The sequence below is a fragment of the Ambystoma mexicanum genome, chromosome 7p (assembly GCF_040938575.1).
Source record: "Ambystoma mexicanum isolate Mex_15411 chromosome 7p, UKY_AmexF1_1, whole genome shotgun sequence".
In the NCBI taxonomy this organism is placed as follows: Eukaryota; Metazoa; Chordata; class Amphibia; order Caudata; family Ambystomatidae; genus Ambystoma; species Ambystoma mexicanum.
In genome coordinates, this window is record NC_090939.1 from 943,256,978 (window position 1) to 943,281,540 (window position 24,563).

The following is a 24,563-nucleotide window of genomic DNA, read 5'->3' on the forward strand; positions in this document are numbered from 1 at the left end:
CTACCTCCTTATCACCCCTTTACTCCATTCAGGTATCCGACATACAAAGACATACCTTAGAAAGAAGCTTTTCCAGAACACATCAGTATATTAAGTAGACAGAGTGCAGTGATTACAATCTCATCTCTCTTTCTTATGCCCTTCATAACTAATGGAAGAATGTCCACATCCTTGACAGACCCCCACAAGTATCCGCCAGATACTTCCTCTTTCAAGAAATACATTCTCTTGAATCTCCAGGAGGCTACATCTCACTGTCTCTCATTCATAGTAGTATTCGGAAGGGTACCTGGTTACTGCCTTGCTCTGCCCAGGTCGGTACAATAATATCAACAAACGAATGAGCAAGGTCAGGTCGATCTCTGAAGAGTAACCACTGCTACACCCTGAGTGGGTAACCCCTTGTGTGGGTGGTCACAGAAATCTCATGAAACTGTTCTTCTGCACAAAAGGGTTTTATTTTGAAGTGCAGTGGTGTAGTAATACACTGGTATTTTTCAAAAACATAGGACATTCACATTTGAGGACATACAAAATGTAGTACCTAAGTACGAATGATCAAGTAGTCAATATTTGAGACATCTACTTGTACAGTTTGTTCATTCTCTATAGGTTCCTTGGGAAAGAATCTCAGTGGAATCAGACAGGTAGAGGGCCCATAGAGTGTGGGCACAATCAAGAGTTGAACAACAACATATAAAACATGTCAACACGACAGTGTTTCGCCCATTTTGCGTGGAGCTAGGTGAGCTCTAATGGTGTATGCCTTCATCAGGACAGCACTGGCCACTGATCAAGAACACTGGATCTTTCCAAAAAGTGCCCCTTTTTGCCTTCAAGAAAAACCGCAACATCAAAGAATCACTGGTCCATACGTTTCTAGAAACTCCAAAACAACCCAATACTCTATGGAACTTACCACCTGTCCAAGGATACTACCGATGTGGCAAATGCATGGCCTGTCAGTTCACCGAGACAACCAAAGTATTCACACACAAAGAGATCTTGTGGACCTTACAGGATCACACGAACTGTAATACCAAACAAGTTATTTACACTATTGAATGCCCATGTGGACTTCTATACGTTGGGAAAACCATGGGAGCTGTGAAGACCCGAATTGGCGAGCACCGGTCTTGTATAAAAAACAAGGTACCGGACAAACCACTAGTGGAACACTATGTTAAGAAGAACCACACCAATATGGATATAAAGTGGTGTGTCTTACAGAAAGTGAACACCACCCGTAGAGGTGGAGACATAGAGAAAACCCTGACCAGACTAGAACAGAAATGGGTCCACAAACTACGAACTGTCAAAGAGGGTTTGAACATAACTGTAGAGTGGAAGCATTTCCTGTAAAATATGGCGACAGTATGTATGTCCTATGACAGAACACCCGTCTACAGCAATGTGTTTTATATAATATGGCTGCAGAGGCTCTCTGAGAAACCACATCCACCTTGCATCTGGCCAGACTTTCATACAGATCCTTTCCATTTTCTAAAAACAAGATTTTGCACTGTGTAACAATTTGTTTTTTGATTTTGTGTCAAATCCTTCTTTTTAAAGTTTTTTAAAGTAATTACATCTGTAAATTGATATAAACCATTGATGTCATATACCTGTCATGAACAACATGTGGGAATGAAGTAACACAGGCCTGATTCTATACTACATGACAGCTGACACCCAAAGGGATTGACAGTGGCTGACATCATCATCGTGCGCCACACCTTGCATGACTTGCATTTTGGCCCTACTGACTGCCTGCATTAACTCTAAACAGGCATTTAGGTAGTCACCCCACCACAGGGCCCTTGTTCTTCAACACAGCCCTTGCCCCAGACACCCTATGGGATTGACAAGGGCTGACATCATCATCCTGCACCACACCTTGCATGACTTGCATTTTGGCCCGACTGACTGCCTGCATCAACTCCAAACAGGCATCTAGGTAGTCACCCCACCACAGAGCCCTTTTTCTTTAACATGGCCCTAGCCTGCATTCTACACACTTGCATCCTCGACATCCGAGACGACACACTGCTGCTTCAACGATCCTGGCAGCTGAATGCACTGGTAATAGGTAAACTCTACTTACCACAGCTTTATGCACAGAAACTGGTAGGCCTACCCTCACTGTAAGGAATCTCTAAACAGTATGACTCTGCACATTTAAACGCCCATAGCCCTTCGTGCCAGCTACACCATAGGCTGCATGACACGTGTTGTAGCACCGTAATCCAGAACTTGCACAGCCCACATAGATCACGGTCCACCCTTCCCCCAGGACCATTGAGAAGGGGCACTCTTTTTAATCAAATTGTATTAAATACAGATTTGCACTAATTTCTCCGTGCATTTGATAAATGGCATTTGTGATTCCACAGAAGCCCTTTTTATCCCATTTAAGCGCACTCCACATTTAGTGGGACCACCACTAGGTCTACTCTCACCAAATCTGCTAAGACCTACACCACCATCTCCCTAGTCACACACCAACTATGGGCTAGAGAGGAACCGCACCATTGGGGCTCCATTTAGTAATCCTTCCTCCTTATCCCCTGACAGGCGTGACCGCGCCTGTTGACAAGATGACGACTGCATCCTAAAGAAGTGGATCCTTCCACCTCTTAATCTGCGCCACTAAGCTCCTCGGATTCGGTAAGCACCGGCATCCGCCTTACATATTATTCATAACTTCTCTCTGCTAGATATTTTGCTGACCACGTACATTCTGTCACGTTCTTTGTTTCACTCCTAGAGACCAGATAGGACCCTCCACTCGTAAAGACACTCCTGTCCTGATGAAGGCCTACACCATTAGAGCTCACCTAGCTCCACGCAAAATGGCCGAAACACTGTTGTGTTGACATGTATTATATGTTGTTGTTCAACTCTTGATTGTGCCCACACTCTATGGGCCCTCTACCTGTCTATGATTCCACTGAATTCTCTAAGCTTCCTTCCCAAGGAACCTATAGAGAATGAACAAACTGTACAAGTATATGTCTCAAATATTGACTACTTGATCATTCGTACTTAGGTACTACACTTTGTATGTCCTCAAATGTGAATGTCCTATGTTTTTGAAAAATACCAGTATATTACTGCACTTCAAAATAAAACCCTTTTGTGCAGAAGAACAGTTTCATGAGATTTCTGTGACCACCCACACAACGGGTTACCCACTCAGGGTGTAGCAGTGGTTACTCTTCAGCAGAGATCGACCTGAGCTTGCTCATTCGTTTATTGATCTCATTCATAGTAGACACCCTTATCCAGCCCTTTTCCTCTTTTTTGCCCGTCCAAGAGAAACTTCCTCAAAATGCCCTGGCCCTCATAGGATTTAAGCTCCTGAATCTCGGCAGCGCAGTGCACACGACAGGACCATGTGGGAACATTTTGTGCCAATGTGTGACTCACTACCATGTCCCTGGCATGGCAGAGCTGCTGCGTTATCTACTCCCTAATTATCGCGGGAGGGGACTGTAGTCTTACTTGCGCTCCAGCACACTGTGGTAAGGTTTTAGTGGGAGTGTTCCCTGGGCCGGCTGGGAGCTCCTGCCCAGAGTCATAGATTTCAGGGCAGAAATGGGAGGGATGCCCAGCATTCTCCGAAGGCAGCAGGAACATGGTTCGACTTCATGAATTCAGGAGATTGTGGGCGAGAATATATTTCTTTTACGTCCTAGGTGAATCGGGGCCAGGGACCATGTCTGCCTCACTGAATGCCCTATTGGTAGAATTAGCCAGATGGGCAGAGATGAAGCCGCTATTCTTAGTACCGCTTTATAACGTGGCAGCCCAGAACCAATCGACGGCCTCCCATCCTTACAATCCCTGTCCCTGTCTCCTCCAGTATTCCCCAGGCTGTGTCAGAAGATCCGACACCCCCCGATAGACATTTTTTCCTCTTCCAGCAATGCAACAGTGATCAGAGTTTGCTTGAGCTCCCCGTAACCCAGGGCATGCACAGCGGATGTCATGGCAATGCCATCGCTACCTTTCCCTCCAATAGGTTTCCTTTGACCTTCTGTTGATTAGTTCAGTCACGAGAGAGGGAACATGGGTATTACTGGTAATGCCATTCTGGGAATGGGTAACGTGGTTCCTGTTGTTAAGGAAGACAGCACAGGCCCCAGAATGGATTCTCTACCTGAATCTCTGCCCCCAAACCTACCCTCTACCAGCCAGCGAAACTCTGGTGAAGATGCACCTCTCATCTTGGAGGTTAAAGGAGAGAGATTACAGCAAAAGGGGATGTCCATTACTGTCCCTCTTCTCTTCAATCTTATGAGCGACATTGGAACAGCTTTCACTCCTAGTGCAATAGGATCTCCCTGTGTCCCCTGAAATGTGATCTTTTCCATATTCTGGACTTTCCCAGGAGGCCTTTTTATTGGGTTCGTCTGTCTCACCCTGAAGAGTCCAGTGAACTGCCCTTCAGGCTGTTTGGAAACCTTGCTGTGATATTTCTAAGATCTCTTTTTATGCTTCTCATTTTCTGTACGGCTTTAAGCTAGTTCGGCTTGGGTCAGGAGCAGCGTTCCCTCTCTGACCTAATCCAACGTGTCCTAAAATCTCTATAAGGAAAGCCCTTTGAGTCCTTGGAGGAAATTCATATGAATGTTATGTCCTGCAAGGTTACCTTTCATATCACAATCACATCCACTCAACTCTACGGTGAAGGATGGTCTTTGATAGCGCCTCAACCTTATCTACATGTCCTGCCCAACAGGTTGCTCCTGAGAATGCGTGTGTCCCTTTTACCTAAGATTCTGTCCCTTTTCCTCATTATTCAGGAGATCAGCATTCCAGCCTTTTTTCCGTCCCCCCTCTTTGGCGGTGGAAGCCAGGTTGCATCAGTCAGACATACAGAGAGTGGTTCTCTTCTATCGGGCGAGCTTTCGGAAAGGTGTTTCATGGTTGGTTACCATTGGTGCCTCCGGCCACAGAGTCAGTCTGTAAGCAGCCACCCTGAAAAGATGAATGCCATCTACGATTGTGGAGGCTTATGCCCAATCTCACGTTCCTCTGCCGCTGCCAGTACAGGGTTGGTCAACTGGGGGAATGACGGCATATGCGAAGACCATGCCTGTGTGCAATGTCTGCAGAGTGGCCACATGAAATTCCACTCCTACATTCATCTCTCATTATAGATTAAAAGCAGAGAGATGGGAGGAGTGATTGTGAGCTCACTCACACTCCCGTTTTCGGGTTCCAATCAATATAAAGAGTAATTAGTTCTTTCTTATGTAGTTATTTTCTAAATCATCAATCCACATTTCCTTGTATGGATTTTCAAGTCTCCTTATTTATTCCTGACCAGTCAGTGTCACAAAATTATAGCCAATGCATTTCGGACCTCCGTCCTTCATCAGGACTGTTAACACTACTCATAATTAATCAGTGGCAAGACCACCATTATAATTCATTCCCAATTGTCCACCATTAAGTGAATTCGTAAATATTAAAACATAAATCACACATACCAGATTGTGGTTGTAATCCAAAACAAAATACCAAGAAAGCAAAAATACAAAAAATAAAGATTCATTATAGAACATTGTTGTTATGCACTATTTGTTGTTGTAAACGTTTTAGTCATACATTTGTGGATCTCTACCTGTTGGTCTTCTAACTCCCAGAGAATATCTTCACCTCTGCTGTATAAACTTCTAGGCAGCACTTCTAAGCAGCTCTTGGTCTGTAAATTAAATATCCAATATCCAATATCCATGTTCAACTATCCTTATAGTATAATCTCTTTCATTAAGATACCCATCGTATTGTCTCTCTTGGTGTCATTCTTACCTGACACAGGCTTCTGCTGTAGAGACGTGCCGACTGCCCGAAAGGAACTGCCGCCGTCTGTGTTAGCATTCTTATGCACTGATAACTTTCGCGCATGCGCGCGATGTTTTTCTCGATGACTCGAACTACTTGAATTTCCGTAGCTCACAATAGACTAGTTTATGTAATAGGTATCCTAGTGTGTGTATAGCTCTCTTCTTATTCTTAGGGGAACAACGGTATATGGAAAATGATTTCATTTACCTAGTGTGTGTTTTTATTTATTGCGCATGCGTGCGTGAGGAACACTGCATTACCGGGGTCCCGCGCATGCGCATGGGTCCCGAATGTAGTGTCACTCGTCTTAGGCGAGAGTTCATCTCACTCTCCTGCCTAAATTGCAGTGCTTTATGTCCTGCCCTATTGTATGAATATTAAACAGGGTAATATATAACAGGGTAATATTCATTGAACAATGTGCAATCTCTCCAACTTACCTCCTCTAGTATAGGGGTTGTTTCTACTTTAGTGTATATAGGGCCTCATTACGACCCTGGCGCTAAGTGAAAAACGATGGCGGTAAATGGTTACCGCCATCGTTTTCCGCTAGGTCCGATCATGACCCGTGACCGTTAACTACGATGCCATTAGCGGCATCGTAGTTAACGCTGCCGCTAACTGTGCCAATGGCGCGCGCACGCGACTTCCCACACCGTACTTAGCGCCATGGCGGAAAGTTACGCGAATGCCGACCCAAGCGGACATGCACCTAACGCCATCACCCAGCCCGTTAAGTACCTTACCGCCATGGTGCTAATTACGCCATCGCGAACCAACCGTAAAGGGCCTTGTGCAGCGAATCCAGCTGCCACAGGTGCACAGAATCAGCACAGGTGGAGGCAATACAGAGTCAGGAAGTACAAAAACAGCACACCCAACCCCTTCCCACACCCAGTCACACTCCACAATGATTCCAATAGGACTAGCAATGTTGGGGCTGGAGGACCTGATAGCAATGCAAGTGCTACAACTTCAACTACAACAACAACAACAACAGGCTGCACAGAGGAGACGCAGGAGGAGAAGGAGGGCAAGGCAGGGCCAGCAAGCCCCACCAGCACAGCCAGTGGCACCACGCAGGCAGCCCACAATCCCACGCATCAGAGCCAGTCCATTCAACCTCACCGCTGAGCAGATCCACACCCTGTACCGTTTGGACCGGGACACCATCACCGCCATCGTGGACATGACGCACAACGACATTGTCAGCATGATAGAAACACCAACCGCCATCCCACCCCTACTGAATACTCCACCTGGCTGTGAGTAGCAGAGACAACGGAGCCAGATCATACCCTAAAGCAGCACAAACTTCAGCTGACACCACTAAACCTAATGCCCGATGTATGCAGCCCCACCACGTGAATGAAGGTGTGCCCCAACCATGACACAACCATCTGCAAGTGCATTGTACCAATTCACACCACATTGACCTCAACGAAATGCACCTACATGCACGTCACCAGACACCATCCACTGAAAGGCCTGTCCCCATAACTGCGCACGAATGAGGCACATGACGGACAGAAACATCAACACACCATCACACAGACAGCAAGGCCCACAAAATGTCCCTATCAACATCAGTATTGCTCACTGGGGTCATGATGAGGCTGACAGCAATGTTGCAATGATGTGAGCGTTGACCTCACAGGATACGTGCCAGGCCACCAAAACAAACGGCAAGAACTAACACAGTGGATGGACACTCACAAGGCACTTGACCCCCCTGCATACATTGGTTGATGGCATGCACAACATTCCATAAGAGCCATGAGCATATACTGGTCGCATAGTGTGAATCAATTAGTGCATTTAAAAGAGGTCCGAAGTAACAGTTGGATGCAAGCCATGGTGGCACGTCATGTTTTGAAATAGACGTCATGACTGACACATACATTCTCGCCCACATACAGGTGATGCAGGCTATCCCCTGAAGAGGTGGCTCCTTACACCAGTCCGGAACCCACAGAACCAGCACGAGGAGGACTTCAACCGTGCACATACACGTACCCGTGTGGTGATTGAGCAGGCATTTGGCCTATTGAAGGCACGGTTTCGCTGCCTCAGCAGGTCTGGTGGGGCACTCCTGTACCGCCATGAGAAGGTGGCAAAGATCGTCATGGCATGTGTCATGCTACGCAATATGTGCGTCAGACGCAATGTGCCCCTGCCCCCTGATGCAGAACTGCAACCACCTGACGATGAGGATGATGAAGGTGGGGATTCGGCAGCACCTCATGGAGGCGGCGATGCACAGGAGGGGCGTGAAATGCGTAGTACTCTGATCAACCAATTATTCTAGCACACGCGAATGGGGGGTGTCACCTGGAGATGACGACTGTGGCACTGTGTGCGTCTGTCATATGGACACTGGGGACTGTTTACCAATAAATCACACATACGCAATGAGCAATGTCCACACATCTGATTAGTGCAAAAATGAAAAGTGTATTGTGAAAGTGATTTTGTTGAACACACCCACTCCCCCTCCCCCTGAACTCCCCAACACACCCACTCCCCCCTCCCCCCTGAACTCCCCAACACACCCACTCCCCCCTCCCCCCTGAACTCCCCAACACACCCACTCCCCCCTCCCCCCTGAACTCCCCAACACACCCACTCCCCCCTCCACCCTCCCCCCTCAAATCTCTCAATGATTTCTTCAAATATCTCAACAACATAGACCAGCGCATACAATTCACACATGAAACTTCAAAGATTCAAATACATTTCTTGGATGTATCCATACAAATTCAGAACAACAGTTTTCAAACTAACATTTACAGAAAAAAGACAGATCATAATAACCTGCTCCACCGTCTCAGCTTCCATCAACCAAGTCTAATCAGGAACCTACCCTACAGTCAGATGATGAGAGTAAAGTGGATTGTGAGTGATCAAACAACATGTGAAACAGAAATTGAGAACATGGGGGAAAGATTTGAAGCTAGAGGCTACAAACCCTTAGAAATAAAAGCAGCTAAAGAACGTTTGAAGATACCCCCGAGTACTGATACTAGGAAAGAGAAGAAAGAACGGAACATAGTCTATGTTTCATGTTACTCAACACAGAGCAATAAGATCAAAAGTGTGATTAAGAAGAAATGGAGTACATTGTCAAGCGATATGAGAGTTGAGCATTTGTTTAGAGAATTACCTACCTTCGCTTACAAAAGGAGTGCAAATCTAAGAGACAGACTGGTGAAAACAAGACCTGGGAAGAAACTACCGTAGACTTTAAGAAAAGGGACATATCCATGCCTACGCTGCAGTAATTGTAACTTTATAACAAAAGGAGATACCACCCTGCACTCGTGAAAACATTAAACTAAGAGAATATGCAACATGTGACACACCAAACATAATTTACGCAATCAAATGCCCATGTGGCATCTATTACGTCGGTCAATCAAAAAGACCAGGAAAGCTACGATGGAACGAGCACAGATCATGTATTCGGAATAACAATGTCAATTTGTAACGCTCACCTGATTCCCACGGAAGCGCCGGTCTTGGCAGGATGGTGTCTGTGACTCGAAAAGTGAAGTGCAGGACTCGATTGGCTTCCGGGGCTGATCCTCTTCTTACTGTGTGTCTAACTCCAAGAGAGAGATATCTGCAGGTGAAAGAACATGGGGTTAATGATCTGGGGTTGTCGGGTATCTCTCTCCCTTTCCCTTCCTCGCTTTTCCGTGGAGCCCCAAGGTCAACGTGCTCACCTTAGATAGGTGAATGCTGGACTCTCCATCTGCGTCTGGTGCAGGGTGCCGTTGCCAGTTCCTTCACTGGGTGAAACGTAGGCCTCTTGACATCAGAGGATTGCTACCGTCGTTAACTGCACGAGCGGTGAGTTTCCGGACACCTTTTAAGTCCTTACAGTCTTTAGGTGCGTGGGCACGTTAATGTGTAACAGGGCTCTGTATAATGCTTTTTCTATTTGTCTTGCAGGGCGAAGATGATGCGAAGAAAGCCGAAGTTCGCGCCAGAGTCTTGAATTGACGCGCTTGGAAATGCGTAAGTAAAAGGCCGGAGTATTTGCAGGCGCCCTATGGTGGCGGGCGCGTAAGTAAAATACCTGTCTAATGTCTCTTCTTTTGTCTTTCAGGTGCAGGATTGCAGCGTTGAAGAAAACCGGAATTCCCGGAGTGCAGGCGGAGGAGCAGCGTGAAGAGATGGTAGCTGCCGATGGATCCAGGTAAGGAAAACGCTGCGCGAGAAGGTTGCCGTGCTAACCTGTTGCTTCTTGTCTTTGCAGGTGCTACTGAAGGCTGGATACAGGAATGGTAAGTGTTTGTTCTTGCAGGTTCAGGATCGGAAAGAAGAAAACTGGAACAGACATGGTGAGCGTTCTGCTGCAGATGCAGAATAACGCAAAGCACGTTTCATCAATCGGGTGTGGTTTAAATAGCCTTGGAGTGATGAGGCGTCTTCCTCCACGGCCTCGCCCTAGTAAGAAAAGAGTTCCTGTTCCAGAAGAGTTCCAGTGTTGTATCCAGGGAGTGGAGCTTGCCCCACCCAGGTAAGAAAGTAGTCCCGGCTCACAGAAGATTTCTATGTGGCTGGTGAGTAAGCAGCATGGTCTGCTGCAGGTAAGTCCACCCAAGCATCTTTATACAAATTATGAGCCCGGCGCTTCCAGTGCCGGGACCAGTGACTCTGATGAGCCTGGTGCCACCGGCGCCAGGACAAGGTCCAAAAGGTCCCAGTGGGGACCGGCTGGTGCCTAGGATGAAGGTTAGGGGCCTGCTTCCAAGGACGTTGGGCTGGTCCTAGCTCCTTGGAAGCAGTGATCATGACAGCACTCCCCCTCAAGGCCCCTCCTAAGCGTGTCTTCTCCGGGGGTTTTGGCTTGTCGGGGTGATTCAGATGGAATTTCTTGACCAGACGAGGTGCGTGGACATGTTCTGAGGGTTCCCAAGACCTTTCCTGGGGGCCGTATCCTTTCCAATCAACCAGGTAATATAATTTAGATTTGGAGATTTTCGAGTCTAGGATGTTCTTTACTTCGAACTCAAGTTCTCCATCCACTAAAACAGGTTCCGGGAGTTCGGTCAATCGGGTTTCTGGTTGTACTGGTTTTAGTAAGGAGACATGGAATACTGGATGTATTTTCATATGCGAAGGCAATTCCAATTTGACAGCCACCGGATTAATTATGGCAGAGATGAGAAAGGGTCCTAAGTATCTCGGGATGAAGGTGCGGGGTCCTTTTAGATTCAGGTGCTTAGTGGATAACCAGACCTGATCTCCCACTGCGTAGTGAGGGGCCTCTTTACGGTGTTGATCCGCTCCTTTCTTATATAGAGCTTATATAGAGCTTTAGCTCTTTGCAGATGGGCAGTGGCTTCTTTAAAAGTGCGAGTGATCACCGAGTGCAAGTGATCCACAGCAGGTGTTTCGAATTCTTGGGGAGGATCCAGGTTAGAGGTCCTAGGATGGTTTCCGTATAATAGGAAGACGGGAGTCTTCCCGGTTCCAGAATGGGTCGAATTGTTATAAGCGTATTCAGCGATCCAAAGGATATCCTTCCAAGGGTTTTCAGTCTGTTGGAGCATACAACGTAAATATTGCTCCAGAGTTTGATTTGTCCTCTCGGTTTGTCCGTCAGTTTGGGGATGGTGACTGGTTGAAAGTCTCACATCAATTTGGGCTAAGCGACAGCAACTTCGCCAAAAGTGGGAGATGAATTGACTTCCCCTATCGGAAACCAAAACCGAGGGAAAACCGTGTAACCGAACGATGTTTTCTAAGAATTCTCGGGCTAATACTGAAGCTGAAGGTAGGCCCTTCAGGGGAATGAAGTGAGCCATCTTGGAGAATAGATCCACGACTACTAAAATGGTATTATACCCTGAGCATGGAGGTAAGTCCGTGATGAAATCCATGGACAGGGTATGCCATGGACAGGGAGGGATGTCCAGTGGGTGTAAGAGGTCGGCTGGTTTCTCCTTCTGACTTTTATTCTGAGCACACACACCGCAGGAGATTACAAAGTCTCTAATATCCTTCTTCCATGATGGCCACCAGAAATGTCTTTTGACCTTTTCCATGGTTTTGGTAATGCCAGGGTGACCCTCCATTAATGAGTCGTGATAACAGGAGATTACCTGTTTTTGTATTTTCTCACAGGGCAAGTACAATCGTCCTCGGAAATATGGTAGGTCTTGGTCCACTGAGAAATACTTCCCCTTGAATTGCCAGTCCTGTAATTCTGCCGGAGTTAGGAGTGATTTGACTGTAGTCTCGATGTCTTCAAAGGATTGAGCGCTGACCAAGCCCAAAATCCTTTGGTCCGGGATTATGGGTATTGGTTCAGGATTGGTCAAGTGTTCATCTATTCCCATCCGGGAGAGGGCATCTGCTTTTCCGTTTTTACTGCCTGGTCGATAAGTAATTATAAAGTCAAACTCAGCCAAAAACAGAGCCCAACGGAGCTGCCTGGAAGACTGAGCTTTGGCCGTCTTCAGATATTGTAAGTTGCGGTGATCTGTCATTACGGTGACTGTGTGTTTGGCTCCCAAAAGATAATGCCGCCAGGCTTTAAAGGCTGATCTGATAGCTAAAAGTTCCTTGTCTGTAATTGAATAGTTGATCTCGGGAGCCGAGAATTGGCGGGACCAAAAGGCTACAGGATGTAATTGGTGTGTGACCGGATCTCTTTGTGATAAAACTGCCCCCATAGCAAGGCTAGAAGCATCTGTTTCTACGATGTAGGGGAGTTCTGGGCGAGGGTGTTTTAGAACAGGTGCAGAGATGAATTTAGCTTTTAAGTCCTGAAAAGCTTGTTCCGCCTCGGTAGACCACTCAAAACGTTTGTTTTTCTTTAATAGAGCGGTGATGGGCTGGACTATTCGAGAGAATTCAGGAATGAACCTGCGGTAAAAGTTAGCGAAGCCTAACATGCTTTGAACTCCTTTTATAGAGGTTGGCGAAGGCCACTTGATAATTGCATCGACTTTCTTTGAATCCATATGGACTCCGTTTGGTGACAATATGAATCCCAGGAACTCAACCTCAGTTACGTTGAAAACGCATTTTTCAAGCTTAGCAAAGAGGTTATGTTGACGTAATCTCTCGAGGACCTCTTTAACGTGCTTCTGATGTTCCTCTTCAGATGGTGAATAGACGAGGATGTCATCAATGTAGACAACAACACACACATCTATGAGTTCTCTAAGGACATCATTCATAAAATACTGGAAGGCGGCAGGAGCGTTGCATAGTCCAAAGGGCATAACTTGATATTCAAACAGCCCATACTTGGTGCGGAAGGCCGTCTTCCATTCATCGCCCGCTTTTATTCGTACCAAGTGGTAGGCTCCTCTGAGATCCAACTTTGTATATATACATGCGTCTTTGACTTGGTCCAGGAGTTCAGGGATCAAAGTTAACGGGTATCTGTTTTTAACAGTGATTTGATTCAGGGAGCGGTAATCTATACAAGTCCTAAGGTCTCCTTCCTTTTTCGGAACGAAGAACAAAGCCGAGGAAGCTGGAGATTTTGAAGGACGGATAAATCCGTTAGCTAGGTATTGATCCAGATATTGTCTGAGGTGAAGATTCTCTGGCTCGGTGAGGGCATAAATCCTACTGCAAGGAGGAGTTGTTCCGGGTATCAGATCTATTTGACAGTCGTATGACCTATGAGGAGGCAGGGTGTTAGCTTGGTCCTTCCGAAAGACGTCTTGGAATTTCTGGTATTCGGGAGGTAGTTTGGGAACCTCAGAAGAGATTGCCGCCAGTGAAACATCAGGCCGAGGATAACAAGTGGAGATACATTCTGGAAACTGAACCGTCTTTGCTCGCCAATCGATCTGAGGACTGTGCTTCTCTAACCAAGGAATTCCCAGAATGATCTGGAACTGAGGAGCCTTGATCACATCGAACACGATTTTCTCCCGGTGTCCCTCTTGGCTCACTAACGTCACTTCTTGGGTGGCGTGAGTTACTGGTCCGGAGGCTATCTGCGTGCCATCCACTGTAGTAATGACGTCTTTTACTGCCTTAGGGACAAGAGGTAGATTCATCCTTGATACCATTTCACGGTCCACATAATTACCGATTGCTCCGCTGTCGATGTAAGCTTCAATTGCATGCAAACGATCCGGACGTTCAGGGCTAATGAGGACCATAGGCACCACGAAATGCGAGGTCATGGAACAGATTTTAACGCTTGGCAAGAGGACCTCTACACTTGTAGGGCCAGGTCGTTTCCCTGCTCAGAATTTGTGGTACAGGTATCTGCGGCTCCTACAGCCTTCTTAGCTGGTTTCACTGGACAGTCTCGAAGAAAGTGCCCCGAGTTTCCGCAATAGAGGCATAATTGCAGCTGTCTTCTCCTTTCTCGCTCTTTTTGGGTTAAAGGTCCTTTCATGCCCCCTATTTGCATGGGTTCCACGGTGTCAGCTCCCCTAGTAGAGGTCTGCGGTTTAGAAAACACTCGGGTATCAAATTTGGAACGATCAGCCTTTCTGTTCTGTAATCTGTGGTCCAATTGAACAACTAAGTCAATATAGTCTGAGCATTCTTGTGGAGGATTCACAACTTGAGCTAACACATCCTTGAGCTCTCCACGCAGGCCTCTGTAGAAAAGCGTTATCCTTTTATCCTCAGGCCATTGAGTTTCCACTATAAGTCTGTTGAATGAGGCAATGTAAGTCAAGAGGTCTTGATTACCCTGTCGTAACGAAAGGAGTTCATTGTCCAAGGCCAGCCCTTGTGCATGTCTTGCGAACAGTTTCTCCATGCTGGACTGGAAGGCCTGGAAATCATGAAGAACCGGATCATCCTGAGTGACTAAAGGGATCGACCAATCTGCGGCACTGCCACTGAGATAAGAAAGCACAAAAGCCACCTTGGCCTGATCTGTTGGGAAGGCAGCTGGTCTACATAAGAAGTGTAGGCGGCACTGGTTAATGAACACTGCAAATCTCTTTGGGTCACCAGAAAAGCGTTCGGGCGGAGCCAAGGGCACATTACCGGGTAGATTGATTTGCACTGGATTTGAGGAAGATGCTGAAGGATAATTTCCTCCTGGAGCGGGCAAAGGTGTTTGTCCTGCTTGTGTTCGTAGCAATTGTCTAGCGAGGTCCTCTGTTCGCTCCTTGGATATTATCAGTTCTCTTTTTAAAGCGAGCAGTAGTTTGTTTGTGCCTACACCTCTTTGCGCCAAATTTCTGATGTAAATGAATAAAAGTACGTAGTCAAGTTTCTTCAAGTATATTTTCTTAATTTATTTGATATATGTCCTGCCCATATGGATGACACGTGTTTCGGCGTTCCATTGGCGCCTTTTTCAAATCCGGGCCTTATTGAATGTAATGCGAATCTCCCTTTCCTTATTTCCGGGAATTAGTTTTTAGTTGAAGTGTATCACGGTAGTTCCAGGGTTAAATCCCACCTACAAAATTCTCTTGCTCATGCCTCAAGCATCGGGGGTCTCTTTTTAAAGCGTTTGTTTCCTGACGAGCTGCATGTACTTCTGCTCTTAGTTCCCCAAGCAACTGGGCCAGTTGATCAGTACCCGCGGTTTCCATTGCGCCTGGGTAGGAGTTTTGCGGTGGGCTTCGCGTTCTGTAACGCTCACCTGATTCCCACGGAGGCGCCGGTCTTGGCAGGATGGTGTCTGTGACTCGAAAAGTGAAGTGCAGGACTCGATTGGCTTCCGGGGCTGATCCTCTTCTTACTGTGTGTCTAACTCCAAGAGAGAGATATCTGCAGGTGAAAGAACATGGGGTTAATGATCTGGGGTTGTCGGGTATCTCTCTCCCTTTCCCTTCCTCGCTTTTCCGTGGAGCCCCAAGGTCAACGTGCTCACCTTAGATAGGTGAATGCTGAACTCTCCATCTGCGTCTGGTGCAGGGTGCCGTTGCCAGTTCCTTCACTGGGTGAAACGTAGGCCTCTTGACATCAGAGGATTGCTACCATCGTTATCTGCACGAGCGGTGAGTTTGCGGACACCTTTTAAGTCCTTACAGTCTTTAGGTGCGTGGGCACGTTAATGTGTAACAGGGCTCTGTATAATGCTTTTTCTATTTGTCTTGCAGGGCGAAGATGATGCGAAGAAAGCCGAAGTTCGCGCCAGAGTCTTGAATTGACGCGCTTGGAAATGCGTAAGTAAAAGGCCGGAGTATTTGCAGGCGCCCTATGGTGGCGGGCGCGATGGCGCGTAAGTAAAATACCTGTCTAATGTCTCTTCTTTTGTCTTTCAGGTGCAGGATTGCAGCGTTGAAGAAAACCGGAATTCCCGGAGTGCAGGCGGAGGAGCAGCGTGAAGAGATGGTAGCTGCCGATGGATCCAGGTAAGGAAAACGCTGCGCGAGAAGGTTGCCGTGCTAACCTGTTGCTTCTTGTCTTTGCAGGTGCTACTGAAGGCTGGATACAGGAATGGTAAGTGTTTGTTCTTGCAGGTTCAGGATCGGAAAGAAGAAAACTGGAACAGACACGGTGAGCGTTCTGCTGCAGATGCAGAATAACGCGAAGCACGTTTCATCAATCGGGTGTGGTTTAAATAGCCTTGGAGTGATGAGGCGTCTTCCTCCACGGCCTCGCCCTAGTAAGAAAAGAGTTCCTGTTCCAGAAGAGTTCCAGTGTTGTATCCAGGGAGTGGAGCTTGCCCCACCCAGGTAAGAAAGTAGTCCCGGCTCACAGAAGATTTCTATGTGGCTGGTGAGTAAGCAGCATGGTCTGCTGCAGGTAAGTCCACCCAAGCATCTTTATACAAATTATGAGCCCGGCGCTTCCAGTGCCGGGACCAGTGACTCTGATGAGCCTGGTGCCACCGGCGCCAGGTCAAGGTCCAAAAGGTCCCAGTGGGGACCGGCTGGTGCCTAGGATGAAGGTTAGGGGCCTGCTTCCAAGGACGTTGGGCTGGTCCTAGCTCCTTGGAAGCAGTGATCATGACAAATTCAGCGGTGGCGAGACATTGGAACTTAATGAAGCACAACATCAGCCAGATGAGGATACACGTTCTTGAGACCATCAAACAACTCAATACACATGAACATTTGGGGAAAAAGGTTGAATCAACGAGAATCTTTTTGGATAGATCGACTCGACTCCATGAGACCAGGGGGTATAAATGAGGAATTGAACTTTATGTGTTTTTTGTGATTTTCAGACATGGTGATGCAAAATTTGCAGAAAATTGTATTGGACTAGCCCAATATGGTACCAAGAGAGCGTCCACGGTATGTCCCGCAGGGAATCAATCCCCTGTGGGACGTAAGGCAGTGACCCCACTGCCCACAGTGGATTCCCTCTACCAAAACATCTTGATATGCACATAAATGTATTTAAATGTATATAGTTTCATGCAGAATATACTCATGCCCATGTGGTAGATAAATAGTTTCACATGTGAGTTGAAAAGTGATAGATTGAGAGTTGTAGCGATATCAAATCATAAGGTCATGATATGAATGTAAACTCGAGCATAGGAAGGAGGATTTCACTTATGAATCTTTAAGCAGTAAACTGAGGGTCACAGCATTATTAAAGCACTAGGCAATGACATTAATGTGGATACACCCCAGTTAGTGAATTTGGGAATAAAAGACTATGGGCCTCATTACATGGACGGCAGTAACCATGGCGCTAATAGCGCCATGATTGCAGCCGGTATTTTATCGATTCCGCCTTGGTGAATGGGGGAATTACCGCCCCATTCCAAGGTTGGCGGGGCGGTATTTCCCCATTCACCAAGGCCCTTCCCCATTCCCATTTGAGCCCCCATAGGGCTCAATGGGAATGGGGAAGGAGCAAATAACGGTAACAGCCCGTTATTTGCCCTGAAGTCCCTCAGCGGGTCCCTTCCTTAACGTGTGGTGGTAATCCCTTAGCGCCATCCGTGTAATGAGGCCCTATATATACTAAAGTAGAAACAACCCCTATACTAGAGGAGGTAAGTTGGAGAGATTGCACATTGTTCAATGAATATTACCCTGTTATATATTTCACTGTTTAATATTCATACAATAGGGCAGGACATAAAGCACTGCAATTTAGGCAGGAGAGTGAGATGAACTCTCGCCTATGACGAGTGACACTACATTCGGGATCCATGCGCATGCGCGGGACCCCGGTAATGCAGTGTTCATCACGCGCGCATGCACGATAAATAAAAACACGCACTAGGTAAATGAAATTATTTTCCATATACCGTTGTTCCCCTAAGAATAAGCAGAGAGCTATACACACACTAGGATACCTATTAAGTAAGCTAGTCTATTGTGAGCTACGGAAATACGAGTAGTTCGAGTCATCGAGAAAGACATTGCGCGCATGCGCGAAAGTGTTCAGTGCATAAGAACGCTAACACAGACGGCGGCAGCTCCTTTCGGGCAGCCGGCACGTCTCTACAGCAGAAGCCTGTGTCAGGTAAGAATGACACCAAGAGAGACAATACGATGGGTATCTTAAGGAAAGAGATTAGACTATAAGGATAGTTGAACATGGATATTGTATATTTAATTTACAGTACAAGAGCTGCTTAGAAGTGCTGCCTAGAAGTTTATACAGCTGTAACGCTCACCTGACTCCCACGGAGGCGCTGATTTGGTCTGGGTTGCTGTGGCCTCTTCTAGGGTGATGCGCAGAACTCGGAAGACCGACTGGACAGGACCCCCGAATCTTGCTTGTCTAATACGCAGGAGAATCCTTCTGCAGATGGAGAAAGGGGGTTAGCTATCTACGGAGTGACGCTTTGGCTTCCCACCTCCCAGTTCATTCTCCGTTGGCCACCTCCTAAAATTCCCCCCGCTAAGTCTCACCTTAGGTTTTGAAAGGATGAACTCTCCATCCTTCTTCTGGTGCAGGGGTGCGTGTATATCCAGTTACGTCACTGGTTAGCTGGAAACGCAAGGTTCAAGTTCACCTGACTTTCCAGGCAAGCGCCGTGAGTATGTAATTCGTAAAAGTTCAAGAAAATGATCTCCCTTTCATCTGTCTTCGAAATCTGAAGTCTGTTCCTTATTACAGAAACTGCGGGAGTTTGAGTTTTAGGAGTGAAGAATGGAATCGCCGGAAATAACTCAGGTGGATAAGAGGTAAGATGATTCCTTGAAAATGTCTTTTAAATACATCCAGTAATGCTTTGTCTTTTTTCCCCTTAGGGGCCGGGGTACGGTAACTGCCCAAGAAGCAGCGCCGACCCGAGATGCTGACAGGACCCGCCTAGTACAGACAGGTAAGTATTAGAGATGGAACCCAGGTTTCATCATAACGATCCTGCTGCTCACCTTTTGTCTTTCTTCTTCCCCTAGGTGCAGGTATGCGGTGGACCATGCAGAGGGTCGCGATGAAGAATGAAGATGTTTCGTGGACACGTGAGTGAGCGCGGCGCTGCAACGAGCGACGCGAAGCATTTAAAATAAACTCTTCTTCTTCAGGTAGCCGGCGTGACGACTCCGGGCACAGGTAAGCAACTGGCAATGTTCTTGTTCTCACCTTCTCTCTTCTCTCCTCTCCTTCTAGGTGTTCCAGGATCTAATCGGGCGTGGCTGGAGCCGGGATGCAGGAGCTGACACAGTGAGCGTCCAGCTGCTAGGAGCAGAACAACGCGAAGCGTGAGCTGCTGTCTGGGCGTGGCTTAAATAGTCTCCAAAGAAGTTCCAGGTATGTATCCTTCCCCAACCAGGTATATATCCTTCCCTGACCACGCCCGAGTGGCAAAATAGTCCCACAGGTAAAGTAGTCCCATTCAGGCCTCAAGGAGGCCAGGATGTTGCAGCATGGTCTGCATCAGGTAAGTTTACACAAAATCACTCTTTACATAAGTTCACTTGTTATGAGCCTGGCGCCTATGGCGCCAGGACTGATGTCCAATATGAGCCTGGCGCCAAAGGCGCCAGGACTGAGTCCACAGGGCCCCTACCAGGGGCCGCTGGACCTCCCCCCGAGAACATGATGTCTGCTTCCGGGGACGCTGGATCCGATTTGGCTCTTTGGGGGTAGGCATCATGACAGTAGCAGAGGTGAAGATATTCTCTGGGAGTTAGAAGACCAACAGGTAGAGATCCACAAATGTATGACTAAAACGTTTACAACAACAAATAGTGCATAACAACAATGTTCTATAATGAATCTTTATTTTTTGTATTTTTGCTTCCTTGGTATTTTGTTTTGGATTACAACCACAATCTGGTATGTGTGATTTATGTTTTAATGTTTACGAATTCACTTAATGGTGGACAATTGGGAATGAATTATAATGGTGGGATTGTCACTGATTAATTATTAGTAGTGTTAACAGCCCTGATGATGGACGAAGGTCCAAAATGCATTGGTTATAATTTTGCGACACTGACTGGTCAGGAATAAATAAGGAGACTTGAAAAACCATACAAGGAAATGTGGATTGATGATTTTAAAAATAACTACATAAGAAAGAACTAATTACTCTTTATATTGATTGGAACCTGAAAAGGGGAGTGTGAGTGAGCTCATACAGGGATGGAAGTTGTCCATTCCTTCTTTGTGGATGTTGTCGGATGTTGTCGTAACCTAGTGCCTAGGCTAAAGGGTGAGCGCCCATATATAATTGTGAGATAATGAGTGATATTGTGGAATCATTATAAGGACAGAGCAGTGCCCACCGTACCTCCTAATTAAGGAGTGATTGTGACCCATCATTTGGTGAGGGAGTTTCATCAATAGCTATTTCACAATCCATGATACTTCGGTTTCATTATGTTTGAATTTCTGTAAAGTAAACTGCTGTATTTCTGCAGCAGCTCAAGTGAATGGTGTTTCCGTTATTGCACGCCTCGTTTGTTGTGCTTTGGGTTTCCTTCAATTAGTTATGAAAGGTAGGAGGGAGATAAGCTATGTGGGATGAAGGTTAGCTCAGAGGCAACGCTTTTGTCTTGAAGCAAAACAACAGATCAATACAGGTTCGAATCCCGAAACCTGCTAATAAACCACACGCTGGTATTAAGCGCGTTATAAAAGAACAATTATAAAAATAAATGCTCTTTTTACACATGACATTCTACTCTTCCTCGACACCTCACTTTACTCTCTAAAAAAACATGTTTAAAAGCGAACTGTGAAACAGGTACTCGTGGTGCTCTGTCAAGGATGAAGACATTCTTCAGGTAGATATGAAGTCGACGAGACCTATGTCGGTGCTATTGCTGGTCTGTGACCGAGGCACAGGGAAGGTGAAGGGAAAGAGGTGCAAGCCAGAGCAGAGTTACGCACAGAACAATCTGCTCTTATCTGTTCTGATCATTCTCGCTTTCTTAAGCTCGTAAATCCATTCTCATAAACGGTGAGATCTGGCCAAATCTCGTGCACTTTCCCTGCACTTCAACCCACTGTGCTGACTGGGAAACCTCAAGTACATGGAAAGTGATTACTGTCCTTGTAAAAGTGAATATGTAACTTAATTGGCGTATTTTTCCTTAAATATTTATTTAAAATGACTGCAAATGGCCGGTCAAAGTTCTGCTTTATTGGAGCCTTTATCTAATATGGCCGTGGCGCAGCAGATTTCAAGTTGGACAGCACAGCTAGCTCGGCAGCTCCATTGCAATCTGCATAGCGTTTTACATGTGTTTTATGAAATATAGATGTTTACAGGTATATCTCCACTGAAATAAGAATAAAGTAATGCATACCTTTAAAGATATGACTGGACCCGTAGTTCCTACAGTGCAGAGACGCTAGGCGACCCTCAGGGGCAGACTGGGAAGGGGGGCCGGGAGACAATTGCCACCCACGCTGGCTGAGTTGTTGCTACCAAAGCCAGAGTTGCAAAAATGTAAAAATAAAACATTTTTGAAAATGGTTAAATCCTGCAAAATCCAGTCTTCCTTGAAAGAACCGAGTGCCCAAAGGCCAGCCCGGCTTCTATTTTGATGCATAGCTCTCAACCATTTAAGTCGCAAAGGCGGGTGAAAACACCCGATTTTATTTTTGGCGGGTGAGAGGTCCATTGAAACGAATGGGCGTGAAGGGGGCTTGGCGGGTGAGTCATCTGTTTACAAGGCGGGTGACACCCGCCAAAAGCGTGTGAGTTCAGAGCTATGTTTGATGGGATGACACACACGTCTTGATTTCGTCAATGTTGCATATGTGCCTAAGCAGGCCTCCATACATGGGCCTCCAGAGGGGCTGAATGAGAGGGAGAAGAGCCTATGCACAGGGGCATGTTCATACCGCCCAGGGCGGCCTCCACAGTGGGTAAATGAGAGGGAGAAGAGCCTATGCACAGGGGCATGTTCATACCGCCCAGGGCGGCCTCCACAGTGGGTAAATGAGAGGGAGAAGAGCCTATGCACAGGGGCATGTTCATACTGCACAGGGGCATGTTCATACTGCGCAGGGCGGCCTCCACAGTGGGTGAATGAGAGGGAGAAGAGCCTATGCACAGGGGCATGTTCATAGAGCCCAGGGCGGCCTCCTCTCATGGGCCTCCACAGTGGGTGAATGAGAGGGAGAGAGCCTATGCACAGGGGCATGTTCATACTGCCCAGGGCGTCCTCCACAGTGGGTGAATGAGAGGGAGAAGAGCCTATGCACAGGGGCATGTTCATACTGCCCAGGGCGGCCTCCACAGTGGGTGAATGAGAGGGAGAAGAGCCTATGCACAGGGGCATGTTCATACTGCCCAGGGCGGCCTCCTCTCATGGGCCTCCACACTGGGTGAATGAGAGGGAGAGAGCCTATGCACAGGGGCATGTTCATACTGCCCAGGGCGGCCTCCACAGTGGGTGAATGAGAGGGAGAAGAGCTTATGCACAGGGGCATGTTCATACTGCCCAGGGCGGCCTCCTCTCGTGGGCCTCCACAGTGGGTGAATGAAAGGGAGAGAGCCTATGCACAGGGGCATGTTCATACTGCCCAGGGCGGCCTCCACAGTGGGTGAATGAGAGGGAGAAGAGCCTATGCACAGGGGCATGTTCCTACTGCCCAGGGCGGCCTCCACAGTGGGTGAATGAGAGGGAGAGAGCCTATGCACAGGGGCATGTTCATACTGCCCAGGGCGGCCTCCACAGTGGGTGAATGAGAGGGAGAAGAGCTTATGCACAGGGGCATGTTCATACTGCCCAGGGCGGCCTCCTCTCATGGGCCTCCACAGTGGGTGAATGAGAGGGAGAGAGCCTATGCACAGGGGCATGTTCATACTGCCCAGGGCGGCCTCCACAGTGGGTGAATGAGAGGGAGAAGAGCTTATGCACAGGGGCATGTTCATACTGCCCAGGCAGGCTCCACACATGGACCTCCACAGTGGGTGAATGAGAGGGAGAAGAGCCTATGCACAGGGGCATGTTCATATTTCATAGGGAGGCTCCATGGGTGAATGAGATGGAGAAGAGCCTATGCACAGGGGATTTTCATACTGCCCAGGGCAGCCTCCACAGTGGGTGAATGAGAGGGTGAAGCACCTATGCACAGGGGCATGTTCATACTGCCCAGGGCAGCCTCCTCTCATGGGCCTCCACAGTGAGTGAATGAGAGGGAGAGCGCCTATGCACAGGGGCATGTTCATACTGCCCAGGGCGGCCTCCACAGCGGGTGAATGAGAGAGAGGAGCCTATGCACAGGGGCATGTTCATACTGCCCAGGGCAGCCTCCACACATGGGCCTCCACAGTTGGTGAATGAAAGGGAGAAGAGCCTATGCACAGAGGCATGTTCATACTGTCCAGGGCAGCCTCCACAGCGGGTGAATGAGAGGGAGAAGAGCCTATGCACAGGGGCATGTTCATACTGCCCAGGGCAGCCTCCACACATGGGCCTCCACAGTAGGTGAATGAGAGGGAGATGAGCCTATGCACAGGGGCATGTCCATACTGCCCAGGATGGCCTCCACAGTGGGTGAATGAGAGGGAGAAGAGCCTATGCACAGGGGCATGTTCATACTGCCCAGGGCGGCCTCCACACATGGGCCTCCACAGTGGGTGAATGAGAAGGTGAAGAGCCTATGCAAAGGGGCATGTTCATACTGCCCAGGGCAGCCTCCACAGTGGGTGAATGAGAGGGAGAAGAGCCTATGCACAGGGGCATGTTCATACTGCCCAGGGTGGCCTCCACACATGGACCTCCACAGTGGGTGAATGAGAGGGAGAAGAGCCTATGCACAGGGGCATGTTCATACTACCCAAGGAGGCTTCCACACATGGGCCTCCACAGTGGGTGAATGAGAGGGAGAAGAGCCTACGCACAGGGGCATGTACATACTGCCCAGGGTGGCCTCCACACATGGACCTCCACAGTGGGTGAATGAGAGGGAGAAGAGCCTACGCACAGGGGCATGTACATACTGCCCAGGGTGGCCTCCACACATGGACCTCCACAGTGGGTGAATGAGAGGGAGAAGAGCCTACGCACAGGGGCATTTTCGTGCTGCCCAGGGCGGCCTCCACAGTGGGTGAATGAGAGGGAGAAGAGCCTATGCACAGGGGCATGTTCATACTGCCCAGGGCGGCCTCCACAGTGGGTGAATGAGATGGAGAAGAGCCTATGCACAGGGGCATGTTCATACTGCCCAGGGCGGCCTCCACAGTGGGTGAATGAGAGGGAGAAGAGCCTATGCATAGGGTCATGTTCATACCGCCCAGGGCGGCCTCCACAAATGGGCCTCCACATTGGGTGAATGAGAGGGAGAAGAGCCTATGCACAGGGGCATGTTCATACTGCCCAGGGCAGCCTCCACACATGTACCTCCACACTGGGTGAATGAGATGGAGAAGAGCC